The sequence below is a fragment of the Pteropus medius genome, unplaced genomic scaffold, assembly GCF_902729225.1.
Source record: "Pteropus medius unplaced genomic scaffold, Ma_sr-lr_union100, whole genome shotgun sequence".
In the NCBI taxonomy this organism is placed as follows: domain Eukaryota; kingdom Metazoa; phylum Chordata; class Mammalia; order Chiroptera; family Pteropodidae; genus Pteropus; species Pteropus medius.
The window spans coordinates 8919925-8934070 of record NW_024347788.1 but is presented as its reverse complement, the minus strand read 5'-3'; the positions used below and the strand labels follow the sequence as shown (position 1 = coordinate 8934070).

The following is a 14146-nucleotide window of genomic DNA, read 5'->3' as shown; positions in this document are numbered from 1 at the left end:
ATCACGTTTGTTTGTTTGTTTTCTGCATAATTGAGAAGAAGAAAGTCACGCGTAATTTTAGGCAGTGAAGAAACTTCTACTTAATTAAACTTGCCTATGGGTTAAAGTGAGGAAGTGCTTTTGTCGTCATGAACAGGAACCTCTAGAGGCTTTAGGAAACTCACGTTCCACAGAGGGTTCTTGCTTTGCAGATAGTTCGTGGAGGTAAGGACCTCCTGCTTCCCCACAATCTAAAATAATCTAAGTCAAACCCAGTTAACATACAGTGGAGGCAAGACTATGCTCACCCCTACTGTTGCAAATGGAAGTAATTCCTTTCCATCTAAATCACAAGTTCCCATTCCACATCTCCAGCTGGCGGTTTGCCTCTCTTCACCATGTTTGTGCCTGGAGATGGCAGTATCTGAAGATGCTAACAGTCAGCAGGAACGAGGACGTCAAGGGGCTTCGTCTGTCTCCTCTTCTTTTTCAGCCTGGCCCTTTGATTAGTCAGTGCTGTGAGAACAAACAAGTGTGAATGGAACATTTTCAAAAGGATGAAGAACGCTGAGACAATAGCTCTCTGCAAACATGGTGCCATTGGCAGACATAAAAGGTGGAAGGAGGAGATATTTAGCATGCACCCACTCATTATTAATAGCTCACAGCTAAGCAATTGCATATTTGTTTTGATATCTTCTGACCCCGTCGAGTTTTCCTTGATACAATCCAAGCATGTGCAACAAACGCTTTTCATCCGATTACAGCCGGCAGTGTATTTTTTCTCAATCAGCGGGGTCCTTGCCTGTGTGGCGAGAGTCAGCAGAAACAGGACATCAGGGGTCTTGTTCCTCTCTCTCATCATTTTCCGTGCCTGCCCTCTGTTGTTTGGCTTTAGGCTATTCGATGCCGAGAAATGACTCTAAACGCATCATATTTTCCACCCATTAATCAATGCTAATTCAAAGGAGCATGAGGAGGAGACAGAGAAGTTCTCTTGTCTTTGCTTACAAAACAAGTCAGTGTTTATACTTGGAATCTGTTCCAGACAAATGGAAAGACAAAGGAGAATGAAGGATCCATGGAGCATCGTGAAACCCTGGCTATATGCACAGTTCGTTCAGGCAGTAAATGAATATCTCGCTATTTGTTACCTGTATTACGGTCTAGCGAAGTATTTTCTAAAAGTCATTTTGTGAAAGAGAAGTCCCCGGAGATGCTTGAGAGAGGGATTCTGGGGTGCAATAACTTTGAGGAATGTTTCATACATGACTCATAAACTTCGAGATTCATTATGCAAAATAGAATTTCATAGTTCTGACAACCCCTCCTACCAAAAACAAAACAAACGTAACTATTATACTTTATATGACTCAGCATTGAAAAAGGTTATTTGATCACAGATCACATTTTTAAACTCATTTTTTGGATTAATACTTATCTGAAAATAGCAAGTAAAACAAAGGATCTGTAAAGAACAGTTTAGGAGCAGATCAGTACTTTTAATTAAAAAATAAAGTTTCCAACTCTGGGTCTGCTACTGATTTAAAGCAAACCACCATCACATCCGGCTATACCTCATCAATAACTTATACTTTTAAATGAAAATAATGACATAAGTGGAAATTTATTAAGTTCTTATGATGTGTCAGGCACTTTACTAAGTGCTTCATATGCCTTATCTTATTTATTCCTTAAACAAACTGGAATAGTGCAAGAATACATTCTCATTACAAAAAGTAAAAAAAAAAAAGGTCCAAAGAAAATTCCTTTTAGTATGTAAACATCTAGAAAGTGTGTTTAACTAAAAGTATGTGTCTTTGCAAAAGCAAATACGTGTCTCATTATTTACATAAACAGAATCCTATTATGCATACCATTGTGCAACTAGCTCTTTTGCATTCAAAAGTGTGTTAAAGATATTTCTATCTCAGTATATGTGCATCTGCTACATCCTTTTTAATGCCTTCATGACGTTTATGGTATATATGTATCCCTGATTTTTATAGGTAGATATTCAGCTTATTTTTTTAATTTTTCATCAATGTAAACAAATATTTTTATTTCTGTTTCTGGTAGTATGCCAAATATATAGCTCTGAATGATGCCCTAATTGAAACGATCAGAATGTTGGAGAAACCATAAAATATATCATCTGGTGTATAAAAAGGAATCCTCAGAGGTTAGAAACAAAGTGAAAGCAGGGACTCTGTGGCGCAAGAGACTGCCAAAGTTGTCTTTCTTTCTGAGATTCTCGACTGAATCCAGGAACATTTAAGCTGCTGCTTGGTGGGATGCAGAATCCAGGAAGTAAAGCTTCATGTCATCCATAAAAGGAGCAGAAGCCAATAGAAAACACCCAACAGAAAGCTGACATCCAAAAGGCTACACTTTCAGTGTAACGGTAAATAGGAAGTAAAAGCACCACCCAGAAGGAACAATAAAAAATTTACCTGGCTCAGTCTGGGTGAGGGACAGAGGATAAGGGTAATCACTCCTGAGAATTCAAAACCACAAGCCTGGCTTCGTGTGGCTTTGCAATCTAGTTTATGCCTTTGTATTCTAAAATAATCAAGTGAAGGATACAAAGTGGACCCAAATGACTGGTGCCTCTAGGCATATTATATAAGCAAAATAAAACCGAAACAAATCCTAAGCCTCAAAGAATTCTCACTGATAATGGTATAAGAAAAATAATCATCTTACAGTCAAAATCCATAAAACACATAAGGAATCAAGACGTCATGAGTGAAAACCAGCAGAAACAGTAAACGGGAGAATTAGACTTGCAAAGACTTTAAACATTGGAATTATCAGACACTAAAGATAAAAACAAAAAAGACTGTATTTAATGTTTTGATAAATAGAGGATGAGCTTGAGAATATGAACAAGAGTTAGAAATTTTAAAAGAACAACATATACTTGTAAAAGACTCACTAGAGAACTTCTAGAATTCTAGACGTAATAATATAGAAGTCGAAATTAATTAATTAACATAAACAGCAGATAAGACAGCCAGCTAAAGAGAGAATAAACTCAGAAGATATAGCTTAAAAAGCTATAGGGAATATAGTCCAGCGAGTTCAAGAGATAGAAAATATTTAAAAAATTAAAGACACGTAATATGCGACGTACATGAATCAAAGTTTCAGACGGCAATAATTGAAATAATGGAGAAAAGACGATATTTGAAGTAATAATGGCTGAGAATTTCCCCTAATTATTGAAAGACTCTAAAATTCATTTTCAAGAAGGTCAGTAGTCACAAGTATAATTAAAGACAGAGACGTTTCCATCTAAACATGTCACAGTGATACAAAATACCAAAGAAAAAGAGATCTTAAAACAAACAGCCGGCAAGAGAACACAGCTATAAGGAAAGGGCAATTAAGAATGGTGGCTAATTTCTTAAAAGCAACATCGGTAACAATAATTCCTTCATGCTGAGAGAATACAATCATCGTGTTAGAATCTTATACCAAGAAAACATCTTTCAAGATTGAGGGGAAGGAAAGACATGGTTTTGCTGAACTATATGTTCCTTACCTTGTCACAGACTGGTTGCTTCACCTCTGATCATTGCCTCTGTATTCTGGGTAGGAAAATGGGAAACAGCAAAGGACAAGAAAACATGCCAGTTGAGTCTGCTCCTTTTTTTCTTGAAGTCCCCATCCACACTCCCCTTGAAGTCCCCATCCACATCCCGTTGGCTAGAATTCCGTCGTATGGCTTCACTTGTCCGTAAGGTGGCCTGAGACACAGTGCCTCTCCCAACAGATTTTAGTTCTGTTTGTAAAAAGGAGGCATAAGGTAGATCATAAATAAGCTACTCATGAATGATTTCTATCACATCCAAGAGGAAAACATGGTTTCTGTCCTCAGAGAATTCATAGTCTAGTGAGAGAGACGGGCCTATAAAAACGGTAAACGTAGCATTCCAGAAACATTTCTGTCGTTCTTCTTATAAATTAAATGGAGAGGCTTTGCTACTATCATTTCGGGTCTCTGTTTATTCATCATTCCATCAGTGAACTAACCTAATGACTTTAGTCGGCTGCCTCTTGGACTAGGAATTATAATAGCACAGGAGTTCAAAGAAAAGTCAAATGTGCTTCCCGCTCTGAAGGCTTATGACTTCGTGGAAGATGTCAGGTAGAAGAAAAAGACACTGGAGCAGAAATTATTACAGCATAAATAGGGGGAGTGGAATAAAAGAGGGTGTTGCAGGTCGAATTGTCCCCCCAAAATTATGTGTTGAAGTCTTAGCCCCCAGTACCTCAGAATGTGACTTTATTTGGAATAAGGTCTTTACAGAGGTAATGAAATTAAAATGAGGTCATTAGGTTGTGCCCTAATTCATTATGACTGTTGTCCCTGTAAAAAGGGGGAGCTTGGACACAGACATGCACTGAGGGAAGGCAATGTGAAGAGACAGGAAAAAGATGGGCATGGACCAGCCAGGGAGAGAAGCCTGGACAGATCCATCCCTCACAGCCCTCAGAGGACACCGAGACCGCCGACACCTTGACTTTGGACTTGTAGCCTCCAGAACTGTGAGACAATCAGTTTCTATTACGTAAGCCACCCAGTCTGTGGTGCTTTGTCATGGCAGCCCTAACAAATGAATACAGAAGAATTAGTAAATTCTCCTCGAGGCGTTGGGGAGTGAACGTGTTTTAGAAAAGCCTTCATGGATTCTCTGAAGGTTGAGCTCTGGGATGAGTAGACACTCACCTGGCAGAGTTAGAGAAGGAGGGGCAAAGAGACTCTGATCCGAAAGAATGTCATCGGCGGAGAGGTACAAGTATGAAGTCTATAGCAGGAACATGGGTTTTGGGATAAAACATCGAGAGAGAGCAGACCAGAGCAGTACAATACCCAGATTAAGAAGGACCTTTGATTTCACACAGAAAGTATCTCTTCGAAAAATAAATATGAAGGAGAGAAGTCTTCATAGCTAGTTTTGTGTCAGAGTCTGTTTCTGATGTCTTCGGTGCCATTGTAAGGAGCCTTCTTCATGGTTAAAAGTGATACTCAGATGAAACGCGGCCCCTCTAGTCTCTCATGCATTCTGCATGGTACTCACTACACCCCCAGGCTCGGTGTCGAACAGACAGTTACTGATGCAAATTTGTAGCTGTACGCTCAGTGTGCAATGGAGCCATACAGCTCGACATACCTTCACGGAGCCAAGATCTGAGTCCTTCTAACACACGTGTCCTTTCGGTTCCTCTGAGACCGTTTAAGAGTTGGGCCTTGGCTCAAAAACACGAAATCAGTAAATGTAGCAGATTATGTCGTCTGAGGATAGGGCGATATATAATCGCTACAGATGTGGTTTTTCAAATAATTGTGATATTCTTGTACCTTCCTAATTTGAAATTTCTGTTCCGGGTACATGTTTTGTCACTCAACTTAATTAAATCAGTACATGCGGGAGATGAGAGTAGCAGTAGATATAGGCCTGGCATATTCAAAACCAGGAAATAGAACACTCTAGTGTTCTATTTTTAGAATAAAAACTTTTTCAATTAAACCAACTCCCTCCTGCTCAATAATATCCATCTAAATCAAATTTGATGACTACTTCCTAACTGTAATAAATGACTAAAAATAAGCAATCTAATTTGCAATGCCTACTACTGAAATATAATTAACTTAGCATAACCTTTATTACAATATTTGTCACACCTTGAATCAAGGCTATCAAAAATGGCCATTATTCATAAGAGACGGCAGTTATTCATTGCTGCATTCTGAACCAATACTCCATCTTCTGCATAGAAATTAAATTTTAAAAGCAGTTAAATAAGACAATATATCACAAATCCTTGTCGCTAAAATACAGGATACGGAAGGTATTATACATGAAGAAAGTCTAAGTAACCTAGCGACTGGACTCCATTTGAGAAATCTGCTATCCGTTCATTGTGAGGCTGGGATAAATTCGTCTACACTAGAGTACTTCTGTTTTTTCATCTGTAAAATAAAAATAAGAGAAATAGGTGCCCACTCATGAAGCACATTGGGATTAAAGCAATAATATTCCAGTTGCCCTTCCTTTAATGTACATTAAAAACTTACAGCAAAATGAACATTTTTATTTGAAAAGCCTGGATCGATTTACAACTGATGTCACAAGTTGATGCTCAGAGCTTAACAGATAGAAAGATAGAATCAACACCAACTCTGCTTATGGAGAGATTTTTTTTTTCCTTAACTCAATGCATTTCTGCAAAAGGAAAAACAGTCAAGTAAATCAAAATTCTCTAGAAGAATATTGATGTTAATTGGATATGAAAATTGATGTCACTGGAGTTACATATTCTTGCTGTTTGGGGGTGCTGAGTTGAAGAATTGTAGTTAAGAATTGTAGTTCATAGCAAGGATATCATCTAATTCTCACATCAAATTTGAATCAGTAACAGATTTACAGATAGAAAGACAATGACAGCTAAAAGGAGTTTGTTTTGAAAATGCAAATGTAAGTAGACATTTATAGATGGGATTTTTATTTATTAATTGAAGTTCTGTTTGGCACAGAATGATTGCAGGCCACCCTAAATTATACATCCCTTTCTTATTATCTCATATTTAAGAAAAGGTCTGGACAGTCAGGATGACCAGAAGGGAGATGGGTCACTCCCAGGACCCAAAAAAATAATGATTCCCCAAGTCCTCAGGGTCCCTTGTCATCAGCCTGGAGAGTCTCCCAGGATTGGATCGCTCTTCCCTTATATCAATCCAATTTCGCCACCAACTGGAAGGGCCTTCATTGTTTATTTTTTTTTAATGGGTTGAAAAAATTCACCAACAGTCTCTGAAAGATTTTTAACAGATTAGAAAATTGTCTTCAATTTTTATAATGGCACGATAAATTTTTTCGATGAGTTGTCTATATTGTTTTTGGCATCGAGATCATATAACATAGGGACATGGGGGAAGGGTGAAGTGGGTAAAGGGGATCAAATATATGGTAGCTGAAGAAAACTGGACTTTGGGTGGTAATCACACAATAGAATGTGTAGATGTCAAATTGTAATGGACACCTGAAATTATATAATTGTATTAACCAATGATGCACCAATTAACTTAATAAAAAATAAAAAATAAAATAAATTTTAAAAAGATCCCATAACATTTTTTTAAAAATTCTCTCTCTCTCTAGCACATACTTCTTTCGAAAGCAATTAATTTCTCACTCGTGTGTTTATGCTTTTAAAATATCAGCTAGCTTACTATCAGCCACCTGTCATGGTAGAAACAGGAATGGGTTTGGGTCATTCATCTTTTTGTAGAAGAAAGTACCTCATCCTAAACTTTAACGGCTCTTTTAAGTACCCTGCCATGAGATAAACAGGGAACCTCTGCATAGTACGAAAGAATTTTGTGGTCATAGGCACAGGCACGTGTCAAGTGCGAAATGTCAGACTATGCTGAAAATTAACTAACACAGAAGATGCCGCTTATAACATCTGTCTTGTGAAACTTCTGACAACTGTGGGTTACACAAATTCCTCACACTTGGACCAAGTGAGGAAACCAGAAGCAATCTATAGGTTAATGGTGAATTTTAATTTTGTTTTTTAAAGTTAAATAAATAGAAGTTTGTTATGCTTACCCCTGGGATGCCTGTACTCTATTTGGGAGACCACGGCACCAAACAGCCATTGACTTCAAGGTATGTGGGAAGTGACTCTTTGAAGGAGGATCGTGTCTCTGAGTGCCCGGGAGGTCCTTCCTCCTCCAGGTATTCAGCACTTGTGCCATTTTTGACTTGGAATATATTTCTTCATGGTAGCCACATTGTGATTCTTAATGTCTTAAGTCATTCCTTAGGTATTTTTTTTTAACCTAAACCATAACTATTTAATCCATAATCTAAACTAATTACTACTATATTCTGGTCACATAATAAATTAAGTAGACACTAATGTTTTAGAAACTAATCAGTAGAGGAATTATTCTGATTATCATGAAAATGTAACCTACATGGTAGGCCTACATCAAACTAAAATATTTTTGCACAGAGAAGAAAACCACCAACAAAATGAAAAGACAGCCTACCATTTGAGAAAAGATATTTGTCAATGATACATCAGATAAGGGGTTAATACCCAAAATATATGAGGCACTCATATAACTTAACACCAAAATAACAAACAATCAAATTTAAAAAAATGGGCAGAGGACCTGAATAGCATTTCTCCAAAGAGGACATACAGATGCAATAGACATATGAAAGGATGCTCAACGTCACTAATCATCAGAGAAATATAAATTCAAACCACAATGAGATGTCACCTGACACCTGTCAGAATGTCTACCATCAATAAATCAATAAACAACAAATGTTGGTGAGGATGTGGAAAAAGGGAATCCTCATGCCCTTTTGGCGGGATTGCAAATTGGTAGAAAATAGTCTAGAGTTTCCTCAAAAAATTAAAAATATAACTACCATATGACCCGGCAATCCCACTTTTGAGTATTTATCTGAAGAAATCCAAAACATCAATTTGAGACGATACACATATCCCTATGTTCATTGCAGCATTATTTACAATAGCCAAGATATGCGAGTAACCTAGGTGTCCATCAATAGATGAATGAATAAAGAAGAGGTGGTACCTGCGTCCAAAGGAATATTACTCCGTCATAAAAAAAGAATAATATCTTGCCATCTGTGACAACATGAATGGACCTAGAGGGCATTATGCTAAGTGAAATAAGTCAGAAAGAGAAAGACAAATACCATGTGATTTTACTTATATTTGGAATCGAAAAGACAGAACAACCAAACAGAACAGAAACAAACTCATAGATACAGAGAACCAACTGATGGTTGCCAGATGAGAGTAGGATTGGAGGGGTGGGTGAAAAAAGTGATGGGATTAAGAAGCACATATTGGCAGTTACGAAATAGTCACTGGGCTAGAGAGCACAGCGTGGGGAATATAGTCAGTAATATCGTCATCGCTGCGTGTGGTGTTAGGCTGGTACCATGGTTATCAAATGAGATCGCCTCACAAATTATACGAACATGTAATCACTATGTCGTACATGTGAAACTAATAGAATATCGAATATCAACTATAATTAAAATAAACAACAAAAATGGAGGGAAAAAAGATGCAACGTGGAAGCAGCATTAACCAGCCTCCAAAAGTGAAATTTGGAAATAGAGGATAATCAGGTGTTCTTCCGCCAAGGGCCGTTTTTATGTCCTTGCCACAAGACACTTTTAAAGGATTCATATTTTATTTTTAACAGGCCGTGTTGCCTTAGCCCTTTCAAGAAGCTGAGGCCGAGAAGAGAGTAGAGATGTACGGAAAAGTCCCTGGGGATGTTTCTGCAGGACCAAGGGCAGGAGCGGGGGGAGGCCGGCAAGCCCGCAGGCCTGGACGCTGGGCCGACGCCCCTGGAAAGAGAAGAGGAAGGGAGAGCCTTGGACTCCGGTGCAGTTCCCAAAAGGTTGAGGTCAAGCTGGTGGGAAGTTGGGGAGCCAAAGCCTGCTGTTGGAGGGGCCCCCCCAGCAGGAACTGGCCTGTGTCAGGACCCAGCGTGTTCGCTTGTTGGCTGGGAGCAGCCTGAGAGAGGGGACATCTTGGAGAGTGAGGAGTCCCGTAGGAAGGAGCCCTCATCCCAGCTGCTAGCACATCCCTTCGAGTACTTATGACCATCAGAAACTGTCTTCTTGATACAAACTGCTTCCTTGTTCGTCAGCTTCCTCCTCCACCGGAATATCAGCTCCCAAAGGGCAGGGACTTCGCCCGTTGTGTCAACTTCGGGTCCCCAACACAGAGCCAGACACTGAGGAGGTACTCGGGTACTTGTGGAAGGAAAGAATGCGTGGAGGGGAGATCTTGGCTGGACAAACTATTATGTCAGAACAGGAACTTTAAAACCAGACAAGCTTAACTCATTAAATTACAATAATAAATACTTAGATTTTTGTCTTGAAAATAAAGTAAAATGTATCATTTTGATTTTACTAATTCGTAATATTCAAGGATTTCATCAGGGGCTAAAATTTACCTAATGATAATTTAAATAGAAATGATTTACTAATTTATTTATTATTTATTTAGGTCAGGCACCCCTTGGTTGACCTCACAGATTGCAAGGACCTTGTCAGATTACAATCCCTTATTTTTTATTTTTTTACACCTACAGCACCTGGTCTTCCTAGGTGGTCTCCCATCCAAGTACTAACCAGGTCCGACCCTGCTTAGCTTCCGAGATCACACGGGATCTTGTTCAGTGTAGCATGGCTGTAGACATAATTTATTAATTTAAAGCGTGAATAAGAATTCAATTAAATATTTAAACTGTTTATATAAAAAAACAGTTTCTACTGTCTTCTATTTCTCTGTAATTATTGACTTACATACCCAGCCGAGGGAAAGAGCGTATCCCTATCTCTTTGTATTCCTCATCTAGAACGTTCCTGGTACAGAATGGATGTTTAACAGGTAATAGTTGAGTGAATATACTAATTCATGTTAAAAAAAAATTCATTTATTTAATAAAGAAGGTCTCAAAGAGCATTTGACTTAAAAATACTTCATTAGGCTAGTCTTACTGTTATCTGAATCTAAAGATACAAAAATGCTTGTCTTTAAAAATATCCCCTGAATTTAAAGCTGTTTGGTAGCATACCTAACATATACGTGTATAATCTCTAGTTTAGCAATTACACTTGGCATTCAACCCTGATAGTGTAGTAATAAAAATTAAGTATGAAAATTTCAAAGACGGGGACAAAATGAAGTATATATATCATTTTGGACTAAGGACAAAGAGGTAGGCAACTCGTAGTAGATGACAAAGAGTAAACATTTGGTAAACAAATTTTTGCAGGACCATCCAGAAGCAATGGGACACAAAGGGGAATCCAGGGGACAGATTTCTGCTTGGATCCTCCGTGTCTGCCGCGCTTCATTCATATGTTAAGGTGATTATGCTAAAATGAACGTGCTAAATTTCTCTCCTGAAGCAGGTTTTTCTATCTGAATTTCTTTAGGCAGAATAATCTGCCTGGCACTTTCTGGGTCCTGGCTCCCCACTCCCACGGTGCTGCAGTTATGAGATTGTTTTTCTTTTCGTGGTTTTCCCTTAAGTTCTTTTATCGTAGTGTATGTTCCAAGTTGCTTGAAACATAGCAACAGCCTCCTAACCAACCTCCTCGCTGTCACTGCTGCATTTTTTTTTAGATTAGCTAGAGCGAGCATAAATAAATTGTACCCCTGGCTTTCTAGTTCAAATAGAATAAAATTCAAAATTTTAACTGGTTGACAATAACATTTTTGATCTGACCTGCGATATAGGTCCAATAATTATTGGATGCATGTATAAAGGCATGTTCCATTTCTCTTATAATTCACCACTGTCTTTTCGAAGAAACGCCTACGTTTACACTGTTCTGTTTACTAAATTTCACCTAAATCATTAATGATGGATCATATTTCCCTCACTCGTACATGTATTTCACATTAAATTTCATATAAATACCGGTGAAAATAAGACAAATCACCTGAAGATGTTGCTAGTAACGTCCACTGAAATAAAGGAAGACGAATGAATGATGGTCGAGATGAATTCATGTCAAGCAGTTTTTTTCCTTATTGATCACAAGGGAAGAGTGAGTTTTGTGTAGCAAAACCCATTATCGTTTAGGAAAGATTAAACCAGTCGCTCTAGAAAGAAGTGCATTGTCATTTATTCAGTTCCTACCTGTGGTAGATAATTAATATTCGTTATGTCTTAAGTCTGGAAGTATCGGCAAATGCCTGATACGAGGAAAACAAATAAAGATGACTACACAGCAGTTTGAATTCAAGCTGAATCTTGTGCTTAGTTCCAGTCCAGTGTGTCTCCCTGGGTAGAACCGAAAAGGATTAGGTCAGTGCTGACTTATAGCAAAATCATGCCTGCCACGTGGGCAACTTTAAATTTTCCAGTAGCTGCATTAAAGAAGGGAAAATGCAACAGATGACATTCGTTTTAATAATACATTTTATTTGACTATTCGATATGTCTGAAATATCACTGTTATAATATGTAGTCAATATAAAAATTATCGAGGTTTCTTTTTATACTGTTTTCAAGTTCCAGTGTGCATTTCATACTTAAGAAATGTCTCGATTGAAACCACCCCGTTTCAAGGGCTCAGGAGCCATCAGTGACTAGAGGACTCCACGCTGGACAGCACAGGGCTCGGGAATAAGGTAAGAGGAGAAAGTAGCCAAACAAGTGTTTAAATTCAGTTTTCTGGGTGGCTCGCAAGACAAATCGTAAACGCTTCTCTGGGATTAGTTGCCCTCAGTTTTTGAGGTACCAAAGCTGGGAAACCTTTATTCAAACAGTCTGATATGAGTTGTCCAAGATTCCAGCCAGCCAAGGTCAAATAGTGGACGTACTTGGTTGCACACGGTTGAAACTTGGCAAGAATTCTTTCTGCCATCCAAACAAGTCTGCGATTCACCTCGGATGAGAGCAGGAGTCTTTTACTGCTCCACTGGCCACCCAGATCTTCAGTTAAGATGACCGCATACCTGATTACTTCTGAAAGGGCAAGGAGGTACTCAACTATTACCCCGAGACAGTAGGTATAACGTGAGATCATTTTCCTGCTGGCAAACCAGGACACACAGCCACCCTACCTCTAGTCAGTGTTTTTACCTCTTGAAGAAGATTGAACAACTGATAAAACCAGCATTTGTAGAGCTTCCATCCAATGACAAAATACAGTACATACTCTTTTCAAATGCACAGGGAATAACCACTAGGACCACACTGAATGCCAGAAAACAATTCCAACATTCATAAAATAGCCTAAATCGTATAAAGTTTGTTGTCTGCCCACAACAAATGAAAGCAGAAATCGATGGCTAAAAGAAAGGAATTAAGGTTGATTAACGTACTAATAGTTGATGAAATCCTAAAGTCTTATAGTCTTGATCAGGAAATCTTTTCTCTTTCCTTACAAAACGATGAACCCAGTTCAAAAATATCGAAGCAAACTACCGTCATTTGGGTCTCCCTCCAAGCATGCCCAGTAACTTTCGATTGAATAATTCGTATTACCTATAAAAACCTGTAGAGGCTCCTCTGATACCTTCTTCCTTAAATATTTACTTTTCTTCTGAAAGGCAATCAGAGAAGGAGCATGTAACCTTGATTCAGTGTGGGACCGGGAGAAATGGAGGTTGAATTTCAATTTTTGTAAGGGCTGGTCTATTTCCGGTTTGCTTTTACTCTCAACATGTAGTTCTTATGGGTCTCAACTCAAAGAGTAAAATTTTTACCAGTGCCTCTCATATTTATCGGGACGTGAACTCCAATTTGTGTCTCCCCCGCACCGTGATATCAACAAAAGTTTGCTAGGATTTTTCACCTGTCTGTCATTGTTTGTCTTCTAATTCCTTCATCCTGCACGGCTTAGTGATGGCGAAAAAGCAACAGAGAACGTGAGCTCGTCTCATTTCATTTTCTTTCTTTCAAGAATATTTATCCCCTAACTCCTCTTGCCCTTGAGTGTTCTCTAATGCCTTTAAGTTGATACATTTTGGTATTTATCCAGCTTTCCTTGATGTTATGAGAGGGAGTTGATTTGACATAAGCTACTAGAATTCTTAAAAATGGAGATAAGTCTGCACCTTTAAACTTCTAAATATCATTTTGATAAAAATTTCATTTAAATATCAAAGAATCCTTATCTATCTGCCAAGTAAAACAACAGCCTGATGTTAGGACACTTATTTCTTGACAACCACATGTTTAATAGATGACTATACTGTAGTCACGCCGGAAACCAAGTGATAGGAAATAAGTAAACCGTGAGATCGTATTACTAGCAAAATGTCAATTGAAACCAAAGAGAAAGATCCTGAAAAAGGAGTTCTGCAATGTCAGTGTGGGTGTGTGTAGGAGAAAGAGAACCATTAATAGCCCACTTATTTTTAGAAAAAAAAAAAATTCATTCTAAGAATAGGACCATTTATCACGTAGCACTATGAACTTTCAGTGTAACTTGGTAAAAGGAGATGTCAATGGCGGGGTGGGTGACGTTAATCACTCTGCGTCTGCTGAAAGTTTGAAAGTAAAGTGGCAGAACCGCGTTGCCTCCTCCCTTTAGCTATTGCAAAATCACAGGTGCATCCGTTA

The 14146-nt window shown here is 38.4% G+C and overlaps 1 pseudogene; it reads right to left on the bottom strand.

Moving 5' to 3' along the window:
* Positions 1-10144: 10144 nt before the first annotated feature.
* On the bottom strand, positions 10145-10259 carry LOC120614533 (uncharacterized; annotated as a pseudogene).
* Between the last annotated feature and the right edge of the window lie 3887 nt (positions 10260-14146).